Below are 14,242 nucleotides of genomic sequence, written 5' to 3' on the forward strand. Positions count from 1 at the left end.
TTGCTCCGGGTATCACCCATGAAGGGTATGATGAGGTTCGGAAAGAAGGGCAAGTTGAGACCTAGGTATATCAGACCTTTTGTGATTCTTGAGAGAGTGGGAGAGGTGGCCTACAGACTTGCGTTTCCACCTGGTTTATCAGTAGTTGATCCGGTGTTCCATGTGTCCATGCTCCGAAAGTATCATGGCGATCCATCCCACGTGTTAGATTTCAGCTATGTCCAGTTGGACAAGGACTTGACTTATAAGGAGGAGTCGGTGGCTATTCTAGCCCGGCAAGTTCATCAGTTGAGATCGAAGAGTTATCCTTCAGTTCTAGTGTAGTGGAGAGGTCAGCCCGTCGAGGCAGCTAATTGAGAGTCCGAGGCGGATATGCGGAATAGATATCCCCACCTTTTTACCAGCTCAGGTACTTTTCTATGTTTGTTCGAGGACGAACGATTGTTTTAGAGGTGGAGAATGTGATGACCTGATAGGTCATTTTAGGTTTTAGAACCAAATTATGTGTTTCGAAGCCTTTACAACCTTATTTTAGCCTTTCTCGATTTGCGTGCATAGTCCGGGTGTTGATCCGGAAGGCATATATGTTTAAAACTGATAAAAATAAAAAACGTTTGCCTTAAAAATTAATTTGAGTTGATTTGGTCAACGTTTTGAGTAAACAGAACCGGATCTGTACTTTGACGGTCCCGATGGGTCCGTATCAAAATATGAGACCTGGGCGTATGCCCTGAATCGGATTCGGGGGTCCCTAGCTCGAGTTATGAATTTTTGTTGAAAATTGAAAGTCTAAAAATTTAATGGCTTTTTTAAGAATCAATTTATGTTTGGTCTTGTTGATACCAGGTCCGTATTTTAGTTCCAGAGCCTAGTACTTGTCCATTATAATATTTATGGCTTATCTGTGAAATTTGGTGAGAAATGGAGTTGGTTTGACGTGATTCGGACGTCCGGTTGTGAAAATAGAAGTTTCAATTTTTTTTTAAAAACTTCATTTGACTTTGTGTTTAATTCATAGCTCTAAGTGTTAAATTTGATTGCGCAAGCAAGTTCGTATGATGTTTTAGAACTTGTGTGCATGTTTTGTTTGGAGCCCCGAGGGCTCAGGTGAGTTTCGGATAGGCTACAGAGTGAATTGGACTAAGAAAACATAGCTGATGCATTTTAGTTTCTGGTGTCTATTGCAGGTCTCGCATTTGCGATGAAACATCACATTTGCGAGCATGGGCATGGCAGGGGGTACCTGCATTTGCGAGTAAAAAGTTCGCATTTGCGAACTTGCCAGTTCCGCTTTTGCGAAGGCAGAGTCGCATTTGCGACTCAGCACTGTTGGGATTATCTTCGCATTTGCGAAGGATGGTCCGCATTTGCGAGGGCATCAGGATTCACATTTGCGACCACTTTATCGCAAATGCAATCACTGGGATTCTGAGGGGAGTTCACAATTGCGACCTCTTTCTCGCAATTGCGATGTTCGCAAATGCGAACATGACATCGCATTTGCTACATCTGTAGTTGTGTAAAACTTATGTTAGACGGGATTTTTCTCTTATTCATCAAATTTTCAAATCTTAGAACCCTTGAGGCAATTTACCAAGACCATTTCTTCCCCAAAACATTGGTAAGTGATTCTAACTCATTTTATTTCAATCTTTCAATACATTTCATAAATCTTTAACGTAAAATCTAGGATTTTCATGATGGAAATTGGGGGTTTGGGTAGAATTAGGGATTTTTGAGAAATTAGGATTTAGACTTCAAATTGAAGTCAGATTCCAAGACTAATTACATAATTGGGCTCCGGGGTGAATGGGTAAATAGATTTTGGTCCGAACCTCGGGTTTTGACCAGCGGGCCCGGGGTCATTTTTGACTTTTTGGGGAAAAGTTTGGGAATTCTAAATTTTTGCATTTTAATTGATTCCTTTAACAATATTTGATATTATTAAGCCAATTATGGTTAGATACGAGTGGTTTGGAGGTAAATTCTATGGGCAAGGTCCCAGTAAAGCTTTGAATTGACTGCGGAGTGATGTAAGTGTTTTAGTTAACCTTGACTTGAGGGAATTAGGAACCCTCGGATTTTGTTCTATGTGAATTTCATGTGAGCGGCGTATATGCAAGGTGACGAGTGCTTATACGCTGCCGAATTATCTGTTTATAATAATTTTCTGCTTTTCCTTTATTATTTCCTTCCCTGTCTCATTTGTTATATGCTCTAAATGTTTTCCATGCTTAACTGCTAATTGTCAATCAATGTCTTGTCCTACTATTGATATTAGCCCTTCCATAGTTTCATGATTCCCTGCTATTTGCTTAAATTGACTTACTTGTACCTTTTAATTGCCAATTGCTGGATTGGTCTCGCTGTGTAGTATTACTCCAGTAGATTTCTTTATTATACAAGTTCCCTTTTGTTTCAATTTGGTATTTATTAATCGTAAAGGCTTTGTGGTTGTACTATTAAATTGATTGTGCTTTGAGTATTTGGTACTGATATGGTGTGATCGGGCTGCACGTCGTAGTAGGTGTAATAAGGGTGGATTGATATGGTGGAATATGGGTGAATATGTTCTATACGGTTGGATCGAGTTGCATGCCGCAACATATGGAATAAGGGTGGATTGATATGGTAAAATAAGGGTGGACTATGATACTAATATTGATATATGGTGGGATCGGGTTGCGCGCCGCAATATATCTATGTATATTATCTCTGTTGTTGATGCTATTACAGTGAAATAATGGAGGATTTTGTGTTGTCTGGTGCGATCGGGTTGCGCGCCGCAACAACCTATATGTTTTCATTTCTTGAGCTGCTTTGGTTTCCGATATTTTTATTAGAACTGTTAAAGATTGGTAATTCTGGATGATACTGGTGTATTATTGAGGTCGTGGTTATTATTCTCAATTGACTGTTTACTTCTGTTCAGTATTTTTACTTTTCTGTCATTATTATACATATACTGCATACAGGTTGTGGTGTTAGTGACCCGCCTTAGCCTCGTCATTACTTCGTCAAGGTTAGGCTCGACACTTACCAGTATATGGGGTCGGTTGTAGTGATACTACACTCTACACTTCTGTGCAGATTTTGGAGTCGTTCCCAGCAGCGGTTACTAGAGAGCTCGGATCGGATAAATACGGAGACTTGAGGTACGACTGCTCAGCGTCTTCTGCCCTTGGAGTTTCCTTCCCCTTTCTATTTAGCTGTGCATTTTCATTCAGACGGTTTTGTATTTATTTCAGACCCTTATATGTACTATTCTAGTAGTTCGTGCACTCGTGACACCAGCTTCAGAGATTTTGTAGTAGGTGTTTAACAGTTTTAGCTTCCGTATTCTTATTTCTGTTATTTTAGTATTTTGCATTATTTTAACTATTAAAAATGGATAATATGTTCTAACGTTATCTTGCCTAGCAAGTAAAATGTTAGGCGACATCACGGTCCCGATAGTGGGAATTCTGGTTCATGATGTTACTGCTATAACGTCATGACATTCAAACTAATGAACGTTAGAGCAACATACCAAATACTAGTCACTCGAATGTTTTGGGATTACATTGGTAAATATGTTGAGGTATACATTGATGATATGTTGGTAAAATTAGTCCAAGTAGACAATCACCTAGATCACTTGAAGGAAGCCTTAGAAGTCCTCCGAAAATACAACATGAAACTCAATCTAGATAATGCGTCTTCGGAGTCGTTTTAGGTAAGTTTCTTAGTTTTCTGGTTTCTAATGGAGGTATAGAAGTTAACCCTGTGCAGATCAAGTCGATTGAGGATATACTCTTAGTATTGAAAATAAAAAGTAGGTGATGAGACTAATAAGAAGTATAACAGCGCTCGGATGATTCATATCCCGCTCCTTCGAAAGGTTCCACAAAATCTTTGCACCACTAAAAAAGCATAAGAATTTCGAGTGGACTCTCGAGTGCCAACAAGCGCTGCGAGACTTGAAAAAGTATATGTCCAATCTGCCTCTACTATCGAAAACCAAATTAGGAGAACGACTTTTGGTGTACCTAGTCGTATCAAAAACTGACGTAAGAGTTGTATTGGTCTGAAAAGATAAAAGTGCTCAATATCCAATTTATTATTAAGCAGGGAACTAATAGACGCCGAAACTAGATATCTGCACTTAGACAAATTTGCACTAGTACTCATAATGGTTGCACGAAAGTTGAGCCATACTTCCAGTGTCATCCCTTTTTGGTGGTCTCTACTTTCCCATAAGGAGTAATCTCCATAAGCTAGAACTTCGGGACGACTTGCCAAATGGGTGATCGAATTGAGCGCATACGATATCACGTATCAACCTTTAACAGCTGTAAAATCACAAGTCTTGGGTGACTTTGTTGCTGATTTTTGTGCTAACACACTCCCTGAAGCAAAAAACAAAAAGGAATCAATAGTAGCCTCTAGAACTATCTCGGGAACTTTGACCCTGTACACAGACAACTCATCTAACATGAAGGGGTCTAGGCTCGGAATATGCTCGTAGCAATGACTGGCGAGACAGCCAGACAATTGATTAAATGCCATACAATAAAAAACAATAAAGTAGAATATGTTGTTGAAGGACTCGAGTTGTTGTTGAAGTTGTTGTTGAAGGACTCGAGTTAGTTCAGGGACTGGGGGCCTAGTGGATAGAATTAAAAAGTGACTCACACCTGGTCATAAACCAAGTGCTCAGAACATACATAGCTCGAGAGACTCGGATACAATGATACCTTACATGAGTGACACGACTCCTAAGCTAGTTCAAGAAATGAAAAGCAACTTAAATACCCCCAAAAAATGCCAACTTAGGGCCAGCTGCAGATATTTCCAACTCTGGGGCAAGCTTTGTCGTCCATTTATTATGTTTTACAATCGATCCAAGTCGAGAAGAGGTAAATACCACTAATTTAGTAAGATAGTGACGCAATGACTTTATTGATTACTTGCAGAATGGCATGATGCCCGAGGATAAGAAATTTGCTCGACAGCTCAGGGTTGGGGCGTTATAATATTGCCTCATCGAAGGATATTTGGACCGAAAAACTTTTATTGGTTCACTGGAAAAATGTTTAGGACCAGGAGAGGTGGACTAAGTGATGATAGAAGTCCATGAAGTACATTGCAGGAACTATTTTGAAGACAGGTCAATAGTGAGAAAGTTTATCAGGGCAAGATAATATTGGTATAGAACGTGACGCCGCTGACTTCGTCAAAGGGTGCGACAAGTGCCAATGCTTCTATCACCGACTACATCACCAGGCGAACCATTACATTCGATATTATCCCCTTGGCCATTTATAAAATGGGGGATGGACATAGTTGGACCTCAACTATAATATCTTTTACTTGTGTTGACTAATTACTTCTCGAAATGGGTGGAAGCAGGTGCATACTCACAGATTCGATATAAGGAAGTGATCGCCTTCGTATGGAGGAACATCATATGAATATTGAGGGTGCCGAAGGAAATTGCATGTGACAACAGTCCATAGTTTGTAGGGGCCAAAGTTACAAAAAACATTGAAGATCGAAAAGGTTTACATCCACGTCGTACCACCAGAAGCTAATAGACAAGCTGAACCTTCAAATAAAGTCCTGGTTTGTTACTTGAAAACGAGATTAGAAGCAGCAAAAGGCAAATGGTTGATGGCACTGCCTAGAGTATTATGGGCTTACCTCATAACTATGAAATAGAGCACCGGAGAAATGCCCTTTTCCCTAGTATATGGTTCTGAAGCGCTGATTTCAGTTGAAATAGGGGAACCTAGCCTATAGTTTGTGCATGCTAACAAAGAATCAAATAATAACTAATTACTTGTAGTCTAGACTTAGTGGAAGGATGAAGGGAGATATATTTGATTAAAATGGTTGTGCAAAAACAACTAATTGTGAAATCACAACAAGAAAGTCAACCTGCATCGTTTCTAAGGCGACTATGTACTCCGAAGCGTATTTGTAGCTTCCCAGGAACCGAACGTGGGAAATCTAGAGCTGAACTAGGAAGTACCCTACAAAAATCACCAAAATAACGCTCAAAGGATCATACAAACTTGAAGAAATGGATGGAATGCCAATAAAGACAAATTGGAATGCGGAATATCTCAAATGGTTCAACTTCTAAATCCCAACGATTTTGTTTCTCCCTCCTTCAACTTGTCTTATGAATTCATTATTTTATACTAATATTTTTAGATGATAGGCATAAACCGGTCCGTCTTGGATGACGACCATATAGACATTTCTAGCACAAACAATGAACATTCATAGTTCTGCACCAAGGTCGAGCACTTTGACCATGAAAGGGCACGAGTACCATTTTCATTTAAGAACAATCCCTCAATCCCTCAGTTTTCTTTTGCAGGAACATGACCCTTAGAAGATATCATCGACATCAGATGATATTTCAGTGTTGGAGTCTTAATTCCTCAAATTTAAATACTTAGAGGGGGAGGAATATACCATAAGCAACAGAGAGAAGGCCAACTACAACAGCTTATCCCGAAAAGCAAAGCAAAGTCCATAGATACTAATTGCCACGCTCATTTTTAGAAAAAAAAATCAAGAAAAGCAAAATCCATGAAGACCAATTGAGAGACATCAAGTTCCTAATTTCACATTTTGTAAATATGACCCATTCAAAAATGGTTAGGACTTCCTACGTAACGCGACGCTCGGATTCACCCCCATCGCCCTAATGAATTTGGATCTTGAATAATACTTACATATGGTTATTCATGTACCTTTCCAAATAGCCTTTTGCATTTTAACACTTCAAGTGAATAAGTTAGTCCTTCAGAGGCCATTTTGTGCCTATAAGAAGATGAAACGCCATCCCTACTCTCACAAAAAAAAGACGCCCTCACAAAATGAAATTGTGATCTAGAAAAAGAGAGTCTAAGATTTCAAGGCCTCCTCGGCTAAAAGTGTCAAAACAGAAAAAGTATATGTTTGAATTGTTAAATATTTAAAGAGACAAAAGAAAATTCATTGAAAATATTTAGCTTACGCAAAGAGCCATAAATAAAGAACACAAAAAGGGGCACAAAAGTGCAAAGACCCAAACCTACAGATAATCATCAGCCTTCGCACCAGAAGTAGAAGGAGCATTCAGATCAACAGCACTAGAGAAAGTTGACGGTTCGAGGGCAGGAGCTACCTCCTCATACTTAGACAGTACCTTGGCTCTGATACCAATTGTTGCGGAAGCCAAATGTATAGAGTGTGAATAAGTCACAACTACTATACCAAAAATTATGACAACCACCAAATAATAAATAAGACAATAAAGCAATAATAAAGGGAACACCAGAATTTACGAGGTTCGGCTAATTTTGCCTACTCCTCGGACACAACCAAATATTTTATTCCACTCCAAAAATACAAGTGAAATAATACTAAAGAGAGAAGATACAAATGCCTTAAACAGATGAGAAGGCAAATGAGAGGTGTGTTTCAATCCTAAACATTAGGCCTTCTTTTATAGGGGAAAAATCCCCCCAAACTTAACTCCCAACCAATGTGGGACTTTGGCATTTTGCCAAACTTCAACAAATCTCCACCTTGGCAAAATTCCACATTTTCAATTCTCTCTCAATAACAAATTTTGGTTGTGTCTTCATCTTCAATCTTCAGTGTTCAACAATGTTGATCAAATCCAAACAATGTTGAAACTTGACCGCAGTCACCACCTTTGTCAGCATATCAGCAGGATTCTCTGTAGTATGAATTTTCTTCACCGTGACTCCACCTTCTTCTATGATTTCTCGTACGAAATGATACCGAACATCAATGTGCTTCGTCCTTGCATGATAAACTTGGTTCTTCGCTAATTGAATAGCACTTTGACTATCACAAAAAATTGTGATACCTTTTTGTTCAACACCAAGCTCCTTTAGCAATCCTTGAAGCCAAATTGCCTCTTTCACAGCATCTGTAATAGCCATGTACTCTGCCTCTGTTGTAGACAAAGCAACTGTTGACTGCAAAGTAGACTTCCAACTAACTGGTGCCTTTGCAAAAGTAAACACATAACCAGTAGTTGATCTTCGTTTGTCCATATCACCCGCAAAATCTGAGTCACAATATCCAACTACAAACTGATTGTCTTCCTGCTCAAAAACTAACCCGACATCTACAGTATTATGAATATACCGTAGAATCCACTTCACAGCTTGCCAATGCTCCTTCCCTGGATTGTGCATATATCTGCTAATAACTCCAACAGCTTGTGAAATGTCAGGCCTTGTGCAAACCATTGCATACATCAAGCTACCAACAGCATTTGCGTATGGTACCTTTGACATATACTCTCGTTCAGCTTCATCCATTGGCGACATAGTAGTACTTAGCTTAAAATGGGAAGCAAGTGGAGTACTAACTGGCTTAGTCTTGTCATCTATGCCAAAACGTTGAAGTACTCTCTTCAAATATTCCTTTTGAGATAAACAGAGTTTCTTTGAACGTCTATCTCTAATTATCTCCATGCCAAGAATTTTCTTTGCCTCACCCAAATCCTTCATCTCGAACTCCTTCTTCAGTTGAATCTTCAACTTATCAATTTCTTCCGAATTCTTGGAAGCTATCAACATATCATCAACATATAGGAGAAGATATACAAAGGAACCATCTTTAAGCTTGTGCAAATACACACAATGATCGTATTTGCTTCTCTTGTACCCTTGCCGCAACATAAACTCGTCAAATCGCTTGTACCATTGTCTAGAAGATTGTTTCAATCCGTACAACGATTTTTCAAGTTTGCACACCATATTTTCTTTTCCAGCAACTTTGAATCCTTCTGGCTGAGTCATGTAGATTTCCTCCTCCAAGTTTCCATGTAAAAACGCAGTTTTTACATCCATCTGAACTAGTTCCAAATCCAATTGTGCTACCAAAGCCAACATAATTCTAATGGAGGAATGTTTTACAACTGGAGAAAACACTTCATTGTAATCAATTCCCTCCTTTTGAGCATATCCTTTGGCCACCAATCTTGCTTTGTAGCGAACATCTACTTGGTTAGGAAATCCTTCCTTCTTTGCAAATACCCATTTGCACCCAATTGCTTTCTTTCCCTTCGGGAGATTGGCCAATCTCCATGTATGATTCTGATGAAGGGACTGTATTTCATCATTCATGGCAATCCTCCACTTATCTTCTTCTGAACTTTGGACAGCGTCTTTATAAGTAGTAGGAACATCATCAGCTACAATTGAGGTTGCACAAGCAACCGTCTCTATGAGACGAACAGGTTTCGTTATTGTTCTTTTTGGCCTGCTGGTTGCTATTGATTCAAGTTGTTGTTGAGATTCCTGAGTTGGAATCTCCTCTACTGGCTCTCCTTCCAGAGGGTAATCTTCATTTGTTTCCTCCTCTGCTTCTTGTGTAGGAAAAATAAATTTTCCCTCAAACTCCACCTGCTTAGAAGCACCTTCATTTTGTTTGGTATCTTCTGTTACCTTATTTACCATAGCAAATTCATCAAAGGTAACATCTCTGCTGAATATTACTTTCTTTGTCATAGGGCACCATAAGCGATATCCTTTGACTCCAGAAGTAATTCCCATAAAAATAGCCTTCTTTGCCCTTGGATCCAATTTTGACTCCGTCACATGATAATATGCAGTTGAGCCAAACACGTGCAAAGAGTTATAATCTACAGCAGGTTTTCCGTACCATTTTTCAAATGGTGTTTTGCCATCAATAGCAGCAGATGGTAGACGATTAATGAGGTGACATGCATATGTAATTGCCTCAGCCCAAAATTCTTTGCCCAAGCCAGCATTGGACAACATACACCGTACCTTCTCCAGCAAGGTCCGGTTCATACGTTCTGCCACTCCATTCTGTTGTGGTGTATGTCTAACAGTGAAGTGTCGGACGATGCCATCATTTTCACAGACCTTATTGAAATGATCATTTTTGTATTCACCTCCATTGTCTGTGCGAATACACTTGATCCTCCTGCCTGTTTGATTCTCCACCATCGTCTTCCATTTGAGAAAAATTCCCAGCACTTCATCTTTGTTTTTCATTGTATACACCCACACTCTTCGAGAAAAATCATCAACAAAGGTTACAAAATAGTGCTTCCCACCCAATGAAGGTGTTTTGGAAGGACCCCAAACATCAGAGTGTACATAATCCAAAATGCCTTTAGTATTATGGATCGCTGTACCAAATTTAACCCTTGTCTGTTTCCCTTTGACACAATGCTCACAAAACTCCAAGTTGCAAGCCTTTACTCCTTTTAACAATCCTTGATCTGATAGAGTTTTCAAGGATTTTCCTCCAGCATGTCCCAAGCGCATGTGCCATAGCTTGGTTGCTTCTGCCTCTTTGTCGTCACTGGATGTTACTGTCGCTGTCCCAATAACTGTACTGCCACGATAGCGGTACATATTATTATTCTTCCGATTAGCCTTCATTACCACTAGTGCACCGGAGCATACTCTCATCACTCCATTTTCTGCAATGATTTTGAACCCTTTTGATTCTAGGGCTCCCACAGAGATGAGATTCTTCTTCAAATCCGGTACATATCGAACATCTATCAATGTTCTGATCATTCCATCATGGTTCCTTAATCGTATTGAACCAATGCCATATGAGGTAAGAGGGCTGTTATCCGCTGTGTGGATGACTCCATATTCTCCTTCTTGAAATTCCATGAACCAGTCCCTGTTGGGACACATATGATAGCTACAAGCCGAGTCCATCAACCATATGTCTGATGATGTTGATGACTCTGTTGTAACTAATGAGAAGTCTGAATCATCACAATCAGCTACATTTGAATCCATAATGGCCTTTCCATTGTTATGTTTGGCCTTATTCTTCAACTTCGGACAGTCTTTCTTCCAGTGCCCTTTTTCTCGACAAAAGGCACATTCATCTTTGCTGGGTCTGGATCTTGACTTGGATCTTCCCTTCTTTGTCCTCGTTTGATTTTGAGGACGACCCCTCACAAATAGTGCTTCTCCTTCTCCGCCCTTCTGTTTTTCTCGCTTTCTTTGTTCATAGCTGTACAAAGCCGAACAAACTTCTCTGAGAGAAACTTCGTCATTTCCATGGAGTAGAGTAGTTTCAAGGTGCTCGTACTCATCAGGAAGTGACGCCAACAACATCAAGGCCAAGTCACCATCATCATAAGTTGTATCCATATTTTGCAAATCTGTAACCAACTTATTGAAACTGGTGATATGTTCATTCATCGTGGTACCAGGAACATAGGTGAAGTGAAACAGTCTCTTCTTCATGTACAATTTATTTTGACTGTTTTTCTTCAAAAATTTATCCTCCAGTGCTTTCCATAATTTACTTGCAGAAGTTTCCTTTGTGTATGGATATTTCTGCTCTCTAGCAAGGTAGGATCGAATGGTACCGCAAGCAACACGGTTGATAATTCTCCAATCTTCTTCTCCAATAACATCTGGTTTCTTTTCTTCAATGGCCAGATCTAGCCCTTGTTGAAAAAGGACATCTAGAACCTCGCCTTGCCACATCCCAAAATGTCCGGACCCGTCAAATATTTCGACCGCAAATTTCGCATTTGACACAATTCTTGTCATAAGCGAAGATGCCAATGATGACGTATTGTTGACACTTGATGTAGATTCTTCTTGTTTATTGTCTCCCATCTTTGACACAAATATTATTTAATAGCTGACGACACAAATCAAGATTATTTCCTTTCTGGTGTGGAAGATCAGACTAAGCTGCAACCACAGAGCATACTCAGACAGAACCTTGACTCAGTTACCAAGATAAATCTTTTCTGATGTGGAAGATCAGACTATGCTGCAACCACAGAAGCATACTTAGACAGTACCTTGGCTCTGATACCAATTGTTGCGGAAGCCAAATGTATAGAGTGTGAATAAGTCACAACTACTATACCAAAAATTATGACAACCACCAAATAATAAATAAGACAATAAAGCAATAATAAAGGGAACACCAGAATTTACGAGGTTCGGCTAATTTTGCCTACTCCTCGGACACAACCAAATATTTTATTCCACTCCAAAAATACAAGTGAAATAATACTAAAGAGAGAAGATACAAATGCCTTAAACAGATGAGAAGGCAAATGAGAGGTGTGTTTCAATCCTAAACATTAGGCCTTCTTTTATAGGGGAAAAATCCCCCCAAACTTAACTCCCAACTAATGTGGGACTTTGGCATTTTGCCAAACTTCAACAGCACTTACATGTCTAGAGATGGAAGGCCGAGTCGTCGACTGAGATCACTCGCTTCTTCTTCAAAGTGAGGAACCTCTAATTAATATTGCACTTGTACGCACCTCATGAAGAGTGTGTAGGCGGGTCTCCATAATGGTCCAGGCCCGTTTGACAACCACATCTCTCTATAGGTCCTCTAAGGCTACTTGGAGGGTCTCCCAATTAGCATTATTGGCCCGGGCAACCTCCTCCGTCAGGGCCAATTACGACCTCAGTCCTTGTACCTCCGCTGACAAATAAGAACACTCTTCCTTTGTCAGACCTCCTTGTTGGCCTTCAACGCTAAATCGGCTTAAAGAGCATAAAGCCTATCATGGGCCTTGTTGTCCTCGGCCAGTTGAGCTGCCTTAACTTTCAAAACCTTAGCTATCCTTTTCTCGACGCTTCTCTCCCGTAACCTCGGTCCTTCTTAGGAATGACTCCTCGCCTTCTAGAGATTCTCGTTCTCAGCCTTCAGCGCTTGGTCGTACTTTACTACCACCTTGGGTATGGCAACATCCCCTCGAAATCTTTTAGTGCACCCAAAGTAAGTATTGCTAGCTGCAAAAGGAAATGAATTAGGTTATGTCTCCTATCAGGAAAACTAAAAGCAAAAAGAGACTTACCCTTGTGGTCTCATATCCATTTGAGTCACTAAGGCTTCAGCATGTAGTGATTCCATGTGCTTCCAGTCTTGGGGGCTTGCCAACTGAGGGAGAAAGTGGTAACGTGTCTCGTCTTCTTAAATGTTTCAACCCCGTTTGGCACCCAAAAGCTGATAAGATGTATATCAACAGTTTCAGTCACAAAACCGATAGGGCAGTCACGGTCGAGCTAACCACAAATGCCTCATTAGACCCTTCCCGAGAACTCTCTTCTTCGATGGGAGGACTATCCAGATAGGCGGGATTACTTGTTCGCTTAGAGGCATTGTAGCCCTTCCCTGGGAAAAAACAATCTGCCCTATTGGCAAGCCCTTGTTTGGAATCACGTCTGCTGCAGCTTTTGCCACCACACCTCCCTAGCCTCCACGGACGAAAGAACGGGGGTCTCCTCTCCTGAATTAACTTGGATGGGATTGGTGTGCATTAATTCCCCGAAATAGTGAGAATAATATAAACAAGAAAAAAAGGAGGACTCACGAAGACTTACCATAACTCTTACCTCTCCTCCATGAGACCTCAGATATGTGCCTCCAGGTTCTCTCAAGCATCGAAGAAGAGGACAGAATCTTCTCGACCCATTCCTAAATCTGGGCACTTCAGTTGGAGCACATAGAATAGTTGCGACAAAGGAATAACGACATAAGGGAACAACGAAAATAGTCATAATTGAAACAGGAAGATCTATGATCATAACTCCATCTCTCTAGAACTGGTCCATCTTCAAGAGATACCAATTCCCACATGGGAATCGCTACAAATTGATCGCGCCAACCCCTATTGTGATCATCTTTTGCATCCACGAGAGTCCTTATGGCATGACTGACAATCGAGACTAAGCTGCCTTTGAACGACTTCGAAACAAATAAGTTGAGAAGGTGCTGAAGAGAGAAATCGACTTTGGCCAATCTGGTTAAATACCGAAAACATCCTACTGTCGCGCCCCCTTTTTTCCCTCCCCTTTTACGGGGAAGAAAGGTCCGGGTTTCGACATTTATGGGGATAATAACTCATTTCCTTTTGGGATTTGGGTATTTTGAAGAGTCGCCACCTAACGGATTATGGTGCGTTAGGGCACCTAGAGCGATTAACTCTTGGATTGGTTTGTATTACCAGAGATTTAGGGTAAGGGCTCAAAATAACCTTGAGGGGAAGGTGTTAGGCACCCCTCTCGGTCCATAATTGTGGGTCCCGACTGAACTTATACTTATGAATTAGTCTTTTAATGAATAAGTACTTGAAACAAATAATTACAGATAAAGTATGTTGTACATTGTATGACTCAAATGATAAGACAAAGAATTTGAACAAGTTATATAGAAAATTAAAGTTTTAGGCAAAGGGAATTTGGGA

At 40.2% G+C, this 14,242-nt stretch overlaps 1 long non-coding RNA gene across 1 annotated transcript; it reads right to left on the reverse strand.

Annotated features, from left to right (window-relative positions):
* Nucleotides 1-11,929: 11,929 nt before the first annotated feature.
* On the reverse strand, nt 11,930-13,859 carry LOC104234718 (uncharacterized). The gene is made up of 3 exons (XR_713017.2): nt 13,380-13,859; nt 12,854-13,294; nt 11,930-12,788 (listed from the first exon to the last, which is right to left on the reverse strand). It is a non-coding gene; the product is annotated as an uncharacterized lncRNA (long non-coding RNA).
* Nucleotides 13,860-14,242: the final 383 nt, after the last annotated feature.

The sequence above is a fragment of the Nicotiana sylvestris genome, chromosome 8 (assembly GCF_000393655.2).
Source record: "Nicotiana sylvestris chromosome 8, ASM39365v2, whole genome shotgun sequence".
Classification (NCBI taxonomy): domain Eukaryota; kingdom Viridiplantae; phylum Streptophyta; class Magnoliopsida; order Solanales; family Solanaceae; genus Nicotiana; species Nicotiana sylvestris.